We start from the raw sequence: 12256 nt of genomic DNA on the forward strand, positions 1-12256 counted from the left end.
AGAAGCAGATGTAGAGAAATAAAGATACAGAGGTAGAGAGAGAGGAAAAAAATGAGAGAGAGAGAAAGAGATAGAAATAGAGAGGGAGAGGGAGAGAGACAGAGAAAAAAGTAGAGAGACAGAGTGAGAAGCAGATGTAGAGAAATAAAGAGAGTTAGAGAGAGAGGAAAAATGAGAGACAAAGAGAAAGAAAATGAGAGAGAAATAGACAGAGAGGGAGAGAGACAAAGAAATAGGCAGAGAGAAAGAGAAGAGAGACAGAGGCAGAAACATAGAGACAAAGGCAGAGAGTGAGACAGAGGTAGAGAGAGAGAAAGAAAATGAGAGACAGAGAGAAAAAATGAGAGAGACACACAGAGAGACAGAGACAGATAGAAACAAACAGAAACAGAGAGAGAAAGAGACAAGAGACAAGGCAGAGAGATTTGTTTGATGAAACCTTGGAAGCAGAATCATTCCCTTTGAATGTCAGATGGCCCTTTGATTTTCCCCTAAAGACTCTAACCAAAGAAGCCTTTAGAAGCACATCAAATAGATTTCTGAAAATATACATTTGGATTTATCCCTTTCTTATCGTATGCACAAACTACCTGTCTTTGTTCCTCCATCCTTTCTCCAGGTCATTCCACTGCAACTGTGATCCTAGGGGACAGAAAATCGTCTCATTCTATTCCTAGTCTATTCATGACAGAAATGACCATACAAGGGGATCTGGGGGGAAAGTGGAGAGACAGGAGTGTATAACCAGCTCCCTTGAACCATCACATAAGTCAGTTTCTTAGAATTGATAGCAGTGATCACTAGAGGGCAACCTACCTTTAGGAAAGGTTTATTTCCTACCATCCTGATTCAGTGCATTTGATTTATTTGATTAAAGTTACAACATCCCTCAGACACCTGCTAAGTGAAAAGGGTAGGAAAACAAAAATAGAATCATACAGACCCTGCTCTCAAGGATCTTTCAGTCTATCCATAGGAAAGATTTCATGGCTCCAATGAATTTGTGATCTCATCAAGGTGGGCACAGAATGAGACATACCTTTTTGGATATGGCCAACATGGGAATTTGTTTTGCTTCTATAACGAGTACATACTGACTGAGTTCTCCTGAGAGTTTTGAGGCCAACAGACCAAAAAAGCTGATGAGACTTTTTGAATATCTCTGTAGCAGTTCAGAGCCAGTTACAGAATATTTATGCATGATCCCAAATTTCTCTGTCAGGCATTTTTCTGAGATATCATGATTCTCCCAGAAGCAACTCCCTAGCATCCTCCAACTTGAAAAGTAACCTTACTGAGTCAAGACAGGCTCCTCCTAATCCCCATAACATTTGTCTATGTTTATTTGCTCCAAAAATTTCATTTGGGATGGGACAAATGGAAGGGAGAGAAAATATATACTCATTGATTTAAAAAATTGCCTAAATTCAGCTGGAAAGTCTGAGAACTAGAAGTGCATAATTCATTACCAAAATGTCTTCTTCAACAGAAATCTGATGGTTTGACTTGTTCATTTCTTTTCTTTTTTTTGTTGTTACATTTTGGGTTTTGGGTTGTAATTTTTCCGCCTCCCAATCTTGCACTAGAGAAGGCCAATTTCACATACATGAAACTATATAATATATACTTCCATATATCAATTCTTTCTCTGGAGATAGCTAGCATCTTTCTTTATAGACTCTTTGCAGTGGATTTGAATATTCAGAACTAGTCATTCACATTTACTCTTCAAATATCGCTATAAATGTATACAATGTTTCTTGGTTCTATTCATCTCACTTTGCATTATTTCATACAAGTCTTCCCATGTTTTTCTAAAATCAATTCTATTTTATTGGTGTATTCATTTAAAGATATAAATTTCCCTCTAATTACTGCTTTTTCTGTATCCCATAAGTTTTGGCACATTATCTCATCGGTATCATTCTTTTTAATAAAATTTTCTATGATTTGTTCTTTAACCCAGTCATTCTTTAAGAGTAAGTTATTATACTGTCTCCATTTTTAAATTTAATTTTAATATCATAGGCCTTTTGCAATTTTAATTGCATTATGATCTAAAAAGGAGCATCCAATATTTCTGCTTTTCTGCATTTAACTATTAAGTTTTTATGCCATAATATATCATCAATTATTGTAAAGGTACCATCTACCACTGAAACAAAGGTATATTCCTTTTTTGATTCCTATTCAAATCTCTCCATATCTATATAATATCTAGCTTATCAAAGATTCTATTCATCTTCTTGACTTCTTTTTTATTTTTTCCATTATACTTATCTAGTTCTGAAAGGGGAATATTGAAATATATCCACTATTATTGTTTTGCTATTTATTTCTACCTATAATCTTCATTTGCCTTTTCCTTTAAAAATTTAGATGCTAAAATAACTGTTTGGACATGTATACATATATTGTATTTAACTTATACTTTAACATATTTAACATGCATTGGTCAACCTGCCATCTGGGGGAAGGGGTGAGGGGAAGGAGGGGAAAAGTTGGAACGAGAGGCTTTGCAACTGTCAGTGCTGAAAAATTACCTATGCATATATCTTTTAAATAAAAGGCTATAATAAAAAAAGGAAAAAAATTTAGATGCTATAGCATTTGTGGGGTTCATATACACATATGTTTAGTATTGGTTTTAATCCATTATCCATTATATCTTTTAATATAATGTAATTTCCTTGTTTATATATTTCAATTAAATCTATTTTAGCTTTAATTTTGTGTGAGATCATGATTATTACCCTTGTGTTTGTTTTTTTGCAACAGCTGAAAACAAAAAATTCTATTCTAGCCCTTTATTTTCATTCTATGTATATCTCTCATTTTAAAATGTTTCCTATAAACAACATATTGTCAGTTTCAGGTTTTTCATTCATTCTGCTATCTATTTTGTTTTATAGATGAATTTATACCATTCACAAAGTTATAATCACTAATTATATATTTCCCTCCATCCTATTTTTTCTTATTCTTTGTCCTTCTCTCTCTTTATCCTATCCCTCCCTTCTGAGAAGTTTAATTTACTTCTGACCACTACTTTCCCAACCCATCTCTCTTTCTAAGAGGCTCTCCCTTATCTTATCCCTTTGCTTTCCTATTTCTCTATAAGTTAAGAAGATTTTTAGGCCCAACTAGATATATATGTTATTTCTTCTTTAACCTAATTCTGATAAGAATAAAGTTCCCACACTGCCTATTCTTTATCCCCTTTCCCCCTCTCCACTATTAACAATTCTTCCATTCATGCCTTTTTTGTATGAGGTTATTTGCTCCATTTTACTTCTCCCTAAGCAATTCTACTATTTTTCCTTTTTAGAATGACACTCAGCTTTGCTGGATAAGCCATTCTTGATTGCAAGTCCAGTTCCTTTGCTCTTCATGCCTTTCAGTCTTAACTATCTGTGTGATCCTTAAACTAGTCACTTTACTTTTTTTAATCTCAGTTTCCTCAACTGTAAAATGGGGATAATAAAAGTACCCATCTCTCAGTTGTTGTAAGTTTAAAATGAGATAATATTTGTAAAGTACTTAGCACAGTGCCTGGCACATAATCCTTTCTTCCTCCCATGTACAAGATCATGTGGCAGAGGAAGGGAAGAAAAAAATTTAAACTGAACTCTCATCTGATCTGTGCTTTCCTATTTTCCCACAATCTCAAATATTTCTTTCTGGCTCTTCATAACAGCTTCCACTGATATATAAAGCTCCATAAACATTTTCTGGCCCCATCCTCATCCCTCTTCATCAATGGGTGAAAAAGTACTTCAGCCATGTTTTCCTCACCTTTCATGTTCCCAATAATTACTTAACAATGCAGTTTAATCAAGTCCACACTCCTTGGTGCCACCTTATAAAACATAGAAAAGTACTAGGATGGAATTGCTTGTGCACATGGGGGTTCTAGTAGTAAACTTGGGGGCTTGGATGGGCAAACAGTTGAGTGAGGGCTGGCTGGCTGGCTGGTTGTGAGACTGGCTTGTGCTGAGGAAACTGACAATCAGGGCTGACATTACGCACAGGCAGAGCAGAAATTTTCCTATATTTGGGGGGGTTGTCACTGAAGGATCCCCTGCTTTTCCTGGTCTCTGGCCTCCACATCCCTGTAAAAATACCAGGATCACATAAAAATTTCTCCAGTGAAAAGAGTTTAAGAAACCTCACTCGAGAGAATCACATAGAAGTTTGAAGAGACACCTCACACCTGAAAAGCTTCGAATTCGAATTCTGCCTCTACCCAAACAAAAATCCCCTCTACTATATAGCTGACACATGGTCAGTGAATTTTTACTTGAACAGTGAAAGGGAATCCTTTCCAATACAACTTATTCTTTCCCCTCTATTTGTTGACATTTTTTACAAAGAACTGTCTATCTGGATTTGTTACAAAGATTGTGGGGTTGGTTTTTTTAATTTGGGGGGAAGGGGAAGGGGAAGAGGAAGTGGTAGGAACTAGCAACATTGTTTCTTATTCCCTTAACCCCCCCCTCCTAAAAAAAAAAAAAGAAGAAGAGAAATTTTAAGGGTCATTAAAGCTTCTCTCAAAATTTCACAGCAGGAGTTTCAGAGGGAAACAAAGATAAGCAGGGCAGCTTTGAGGTTTACATGTTGAATTTATTATTTTTTTTCCTTAAAAGCAAGCTGGACTGATAGAGATGTCCAGTTTTACATATAATTTTTTTCTGTGCAATTTTGTGTTTGAAACTGTTCTCTTTCTTGTATTTTTCAATTTGAAATTTTAAAAGAGTTTTTTTAAAAGAAATTTATGTAGAGAACATTTTTGATCCACAAAGTGCATCCTTGTGCTGTACAAGGCTTTTAGAAGACAACCTCAGTGATGCTTCAGGAAACAAAAAAGCTAAAACCTAAGTGCAGCTGCTCCTGCAGTTAGTGAATAGGGCACAGCCCAACTCTGAAAACTACAAATTGGGGGAAAGGGGGAAAAGGTAGAAGGGGCTGTGGATGGGGGGAGGATTAATCAGATCAAGAGTATTCACTAGATCCAAGTAATGGTTTGTCGTCAGGAAATCTATCAGGAACAACCCAAGAGAGAAGCAAGGATTTGGTTTCAGTCTTGGATTGTAAACTAACCAAACAGTGCAGAAAACATAGAGATTCAAAGGGGCTGAGAAAGAGACAAGTGGCAGAGAGATGCTATGTTGTTCACAGACCATAGGAATCAGTAATCTCTAAGCCTTTCCAGTCCTTGCCTGGCCAGCTTATTAGAGAATATCAATTGTCATTGGCACGAAGGTCCCCATGTTTACTCAGCAGGAATAGCAATGACAAAGGTCTCTGAATCTAAAGACTCACAGAGAAGTAGCAAGGGGCTGGTGATTAAATGCTTGTATTGTTACAATTATTTGCCTTGAGATGTAACCCATTGCAATTCAGTTAAATGAAAAATGTAAATAAAAACTTTCAAATGTTGATTCAAATAAAAAATATTAAAGGGCCTTCTATCAGTAATTGTGATAGATAAAAACAGATAGCTGGATAGGTAGATAAATACATGGATAGATACATACATAGTACACACATGTATGCATGCATGCATGGATGGATGGATAAATAGATAGATAGATGGATGGATGGATAGATAGGTAGATAAATAGATGGATAGATATATACATACATATGTACACATATACATACATGGATGAATGGATAGATGGGTAGACAGGTAGGTAGATAGATAGATACATAGATACATAGATATATAGATACATAGATACATAGATAGATGATAGATACATAAACGCCTACTATGGATGAATGGATGGATGGGTAGGTAGATACATAGATACATAGATACATAGATAGATGATAGATACATAAACACCTACTATGTATAAGGCATTGTACTGGGAACTGTGGATACTAAGACAAAAACAATTTTTACTCTCCAAGAGCTGATTTTAACCTTCTACTACCATGAACTATGTAAATTGTTACAAAGCATTAGATTGGTCTTTTATCTATCCTCTGAGGTCTTTGGGGGACTATAGTAATAATCATAGCTCATATATACATTTATGAAGTACTTTGTATACATTACATCTTGGGGATCATAAATCTAAAACCAGAAGAGAATTTAGAGGTCGCCTAAGGAAACTGAGCCCCAGAGAAATGGAAAGATTTGTTCAAAGTTGTGCAGATAGTGAGCATCCAAGTCATGATTTGAACTCAGGTCCCATGACTTTTCAGTTCAGTTCAGCCTTCTTTCTGAGGGCCTCCATCACCATTATACATTACAAATATTATCTCATTTGAATCCCACAAGTTCAGGAAGCAAATATTTCCGACCACTTTGTTTAACAGGACTGGAGATTTCTTCTGTATAGGAATTGACTCGTCCACCAAGGAAGTCACTGGCTGCTATTCAATAAGAGTCATGGAGAGTTATTTGGAGGCACTGAAAAATTAAGTGACTTATCCTGCATCACACAATCAATAATGTACAGCTAGGTTGCAGTGGATAGAAGGGTAGTTGTGGAGTCAAGAAGACCTGAGTTCAAATCTCACCTAAAACACTTACTAGCTGTCTGACATTGGATAAAGTCACATAGCCCCTGTTTGCCTCAATTTCCTCCTCTGTAATAGCATCACCTGTTTCCTAGATTATTATGATGATTAAATGAGATGATGTTGGTAAAGCACTTAGTATAGTGCCTGGCACAGTAGGTGCTTAATAAATATTTATGGAATTAATGAAAAGAATTTCATTTCTATCTGTCTCAGTTTCTTCCATTACAAAATAAGGATAATAATAGTACCTATTTCTCAGAGCTATTGTGAGGATCAAATAAGATAAAACTTGTAAAGCACCTAGCACAGTGTCTAACACATAGTAGGCACTGTATGTGTTCATTATGATGATGATGATGATGCATACTAACTCTCTTTATACTGAGCCATCCCACCACAGATTCCTATTTTAAACATAAAAAGATAACTTTCAGAGAGATTAAGTGATGCTTTTCACTTTGGTGTCACAAGTCCAAGGATGACACAGAATTCAAATCTATGACTTTCTGACTCTATGCCCAATGTTCTACTAACTCTACTACACTAAAAGAAAGCTAGAGCTTGAGGTCTATTACAATCTCAATTCTAGGCCCTACCTCTCAGGGTTCTTGTGAGGCTCAAAATAGTTAATATATGTAAAAAATAATCTATATAAAACACTATTTGAATACTAATTATTGTTGTTGTTATTTGTGAAGGGAACAAACATTTAAGCAACTACTACATGCCTGGCACTGTGCTAAGCACTTTACAAATATATCTCATTATTATGATGATGATTTTTGTTAGAAATGCTCATAATTCTTGAAGCTCAAGAATACAGAAATCAATTACTTTGATATTTTAATGGAATCATAATTGCATTGAGCTAGAGCCATTCCTAGAACAAAGCATTCAGGAACTTTCTCCAATGTGAAAAGTGTCAGAGATGCTGGGGGTACTTTTGTGGGGCATGGGGGAAGGGAATTCCCCTTCCCCTTGCATCTGAGAGAGTGGGACTACCAGCCTCAAGCAGCCCTCCCACTCCTTTCCTAGCAGCTATACTTTCACCTCTCCCAGAATTCCTGTCCTCCCCCTGCACCACACCCTATACAATTTCTAAATCTTAGAGGTGAAAATATGACTATAGAGACCCTATTTGATGTGTCCACTGCCTTCATTGACCTCTATCACAGTTCTACTAAGTCTTCTATTTCTTGCCTATGTCCTTCCAAAAAATCTTTACAGAGAATCTACTCAAAATGCTAGAATTCTTCCTCTTTTTTATATTTTAGAGATAACCAACAATTTTTTCAAGTGTCAGGATTTCATGATACAGGTATGCCCAAGAGAAATGGAAATTAATAGGAGTTACCAAGGATGAAGATCTTGTGTGACCTTGTGATTCAGCATTAAAATTACCTAATCCATAAAAATATACTGTGTCTAAAACATCCATCCAATACTTTAAAGTGTGGCCCAGTGCATGAATCCCAAGAAAATATCTAAGTCAGGAAAACACAAATATAGAAATACAGAGAAAACAACCAAGGAAGAGAATCCATGTCAGGCAATGGATAGAATGCTTGCTGGACCTTGAGGCAGGATGACCTAGGTTTGAATGCTTTTTGAGATACTCACTTACAATGAGACCAGTGGTGTTATAGTAAATGTTTAACAACCTGGCTCTCCACACCCAAAAAAAAAAGTATGTATAAAGTATATCTTCAAGTTAATCTGTTAATAAATTAATTATTAACATTTTAAAAATTATTTTCTAGGCTAGACAATCAACAAAACAAAAATCAAATGTTAAATTACATCATTTGGCAATTTCAAAGGTGTTAAGTACTCACAATGAAAACTAAACAATTGGCTCCAGAACTGGCCTGAGGTGACTCCATCAGGCCCCTGAACATGGCCTTCCCCATGCCACCAATCCCAAGAATTCTTAACATTTTTTGTGTCATGGACCCTTTTGATGGTCTTGTAAAACCCATGGACTCCTTGGAATAATGTTTTTAAATACATAAAATAAAACAGATAAGTTTACAAAGGAAAAAATTACTGAATTATCCATTTTTTAGGTTTACAGATCCCAGGTTAAAATCAGAGTAAACTTCTCTGTGTATCCCTTTCCTCTTCTGGATAAATGAGGCAGTTCTATTAAAAAGCTTTGAAAGTCCTTTCCAGCTCTTAATCTGTGATCCCATGAATCAGATTTCCCAGATTTGGTCAATTTTTCTCATTCTCATCGTACAATGGTATTTCCTTTAAAATGATATTTCCATTATAGTCATAGCATAAGACAAAGTCTAATACCCACTCAGACATACAGGCAAACTCTGAACCATACAGGAAGCCTCCAAGGAATAGGGATTGACTTCGGGTAAGATATTAGCAGGAGCTGCTGCCTTCCTGCCCTGAATATCAACTTCTTTGCCTTCCTGATGGTCCTGACTCTTAAACCAAACATCCACTGGCCGCCATTTATTTGGCTACATCTTCTCTTCCAATTACGTGTGTTCCTAATAATGTCTTTTGAATCATTTCTCATAGACAAGTCATTTTTGATAACATTCTACTTAGGTCCATTTGCCCCTTGCTACTTGTCATTTTAAATCCATTGAACTCATGGTGTTTAATGATTCACAGCCACATATCCCTCTAGAAGAATATTAGTGTTAGAAAAGATGGCATAGCAGACAATTTGGAATGATTTAAAGCACTCTTCAGCTTCCTGATGGGATGCAGTCCAATCTTTCCCTCCTACTTATTTCTGAGCCAACCCAGCACCCATTCAAGATTCATATATTGGTAGATCAATTCAGCTGGCCACTCACCTAACTACAAATCAAAATCGCTGTTGTTCACATTCAGTCATATACACGTCTGGTTCTCCTCTATCTCTGTAGCTGCTCCTCTGCCTTAATCAATGGTTTCTCTTGCGTCAATGTGACCAGCACAATTATATACATATACATATATATAAACAGCCAAAATTTTTCATATCATTTAAATGTTTGAGAATCATTTTATATACATAATAGACACAGAGGATGGTTACATCTCTCACATGGGCAGATAGTCACACTTATACAATCTGAGGGCTAACTCAGTCATTCTAACCTGATCTCACACTGCCAAGTCTAGGTTTTCAAAAAAAAAAAAAATCACTACATTCAAATTTACCTCAGGATTTAAAGATAATCCTGTTCCAGGGAGGATATATTCCCTGTACTTATTTATTACTTTAACCCTTAAGCTCCCATTGATACATTTCCATTTATACAAATAGGTCACTTACAATGATAACATTATTATGTCTTAAAAATAACCTTAGCCATAAAGCAAGAAATAAGAACATCAAACTATTCAAAAGGTAAGCACACTAATTAAAAAACAGACCACTGAAATCTGTATAAACCTCTGCCATACTCTTTCACAATGTATTTAGTATCTTTGGAGGAGAGTGGATAGACACAGAAGAAACCTGTCAGATCAGTGCACAAATAAGGAAAGCCTACCTACTTAATATATCTCACAGCTCTGGAATTGTAAACATCAATGTCCTCCTTCTGTCTCAAAATTTGTTTATAAAAGTTCCTTGATAACTGTAACTTCAATGTTGAATAGATATTTTCAGTGCTAATTCAAATTGAATCATACTGGTCTTGAAGAACATTTCACTAGACATGACATCTCCACCATACTAGTTGATCTACTAGCGACTTCTCTGATTTTATGCCTTCATACTCTCCTTATATTCAGCAGAACTTATTCCTCAATTATAAAATCCGTCACCTCAAGCTTCAAGAATAATTGATATAATTCTAAAATCTGTCCTGTCACTTTCCCTTATCTTTCTGGATCAGACCTTAGGCCTTCTCTCTAAAAGAAGCCCTTAGATTATGATTAGTAACCAAATAACCCACTGTCTATACTCAGATAAATTACATTTGTCCTATTACTATGGATCATTTCAGCCAATCAATATGCATATGTTAAATGTACCAGGCATGTACACCAAGGTGTACCAGGCACTGTGTTAAGTCCCAGAGAAACAAAGTCAAGCAAAGAACAGTCTTTGCCTTCAAAGAACTCACAATCTTATGGAAATAATTTTTCAGATCTATATTCGATCTGCTATAATTTGTCACAGTAAAAAATAAAGTCCTTTCCAACTCTATAGTTCAGATTTGTGTAATCCTTTCCTCCCCAAAATTTTTGTGAGGTATGTAAGTATTATTATTCTCCATTTATAGATAAGGAAACTTAGATTCAGAAATACAGCAAGTCAACAAGCATTTATTAAGCACTTAGCATGTATTAAGCACTGTCCCAAGTGCTAGGAATAGATACAAAGAAAGTCAACAGTCCCTTCCCTCAAAGAGTTTACATTCTTATGAGGGAGACAACATGCAAACAAATACAAACATGTATGGGATACACAGGATAAGCCGGAAATGAAAAAATACACATTTAAGGGGGTAGCTAGGTGGCGCAGTAGATAGAGCATCAGCCCTGAATTCAGGAGGACCGGAGTTCAAATCTGGTCTCAGACACTTAACACTTCCTAGCTGTGTGACCCTGGGCAAGTCACTTAACCCCAGCCTCAGGGGAGGGGGGGGGGAAATATACATTTACTAGTCATGATGTTGAGGATTTGAACCCAGGTCTTTGGACCTCATGGTTTTCTCTATACCATAATAACATGTCTATGAGCCTATTATTCTTAGAATCATTGACAATTGGTCTTCTTAAGCTTTTTCCACTTGTGACCCTTTTTCACCCAAGAGATTTTTGTGTGATGCCAGATATATAGGTATATAAAATAGATATACAAATCAAACATTTAATGACAACAAATCACAATTTTACAGACCTTACATTCAGTTAGGAGACCCCATCTCGGGTCACAAACCACAGTTTAAGAAGCTGGGCAATAGAGGGGAGGGTATTAAGTCATTTTGTCCAATATCTAATTTTATAGATTAAAGAAATACTGTATGTCCAAAGCTAAGGTTTCTTCATGTCAAATTTGTCCAAATTTCCCATTTGTCCACATTTCCATCTGAAAATCTCTAGCATTTACAGTCTCAATTTTTATGAAAACAGAATAAAGAAATATAAAGAAATAAAGAAAATCTTAACTATTCACCATTTTAGTGAGAGCCACCAAATAAAATGGGGTAAAAGGGACAAATAGAAGCTGAAGAAGTGATCTATTCTCCTTCTGCCCCAATTCTGGGACCTGACTAAACAGTGAAGAATAAGAACTAGAACTTAGATAATAATTAGTCATAAGTCCTGAAAAGAAGATAATCTCAAGCCACATGATACCCACAAGGAAGATACCAGATTTCCAATGATATTCAACTAGTGACATATGGGGGAAAAGAAAATTAAAACCTTATTCTTGCAATAAAAAAGGTGTTTGTTTCTAGGGGGCACCTGGATTTGAACCAGGGACCTCTTGATCTGCAGTCAAATGCTCTACCCCTGAGCTATACCCCCACACACCTATGAACAAATGATAGTTCTTTTTCTCCTCCTAGACTCAGTCTTCGCATCATTAATCTCAAACGTTCATGAGTCAGAGAGGCCACATAAAGTTTCCCTAAGTGTGTTAGGACGCTACAAATCATAAGAGACAGCTTAATATTAGAGAACTCAAGCTAGAGCTCATCCATTTCACCTTTCTCCAAACCTGTCATTAGCCACAGTGCCTCAAGTGCTT

General features: G+C 36.0%; 1 non-coding gene across 1 annotated transcript; it reads right to left on the minus strand.

Annotated features, from left to right (window-relative positions):
- Nucleotides 1-11961: 11961 nt before the first annotated feature.
- Nucleotides 11962-12033, minus strand: TRNAC-GCA (transfer RNA cysteine (anticodon GCA)). Its single transcript has one exon. It is a non-coding gene; the product is annotated as a tRNA-Cys (tRNA).
- Nucleotides 12034-12256: the final 223 nt, after the last annotated feature.

Source organism: Sminthopsis crassicaudata, chromosome 5 (genome assembly GCF_048593235.1).
Source record: "Sminthopsis crassicaudata isolate SCR6 chromosome 5, ASM4859323v1, whole genome shotgun sequence".
NCBI lineage: Eukaryota > Metazoa > Chordata > Mammalia > Dasyuromorphia > Dasyuridae > Sminthopsis > Sminthopsis crassicaudata.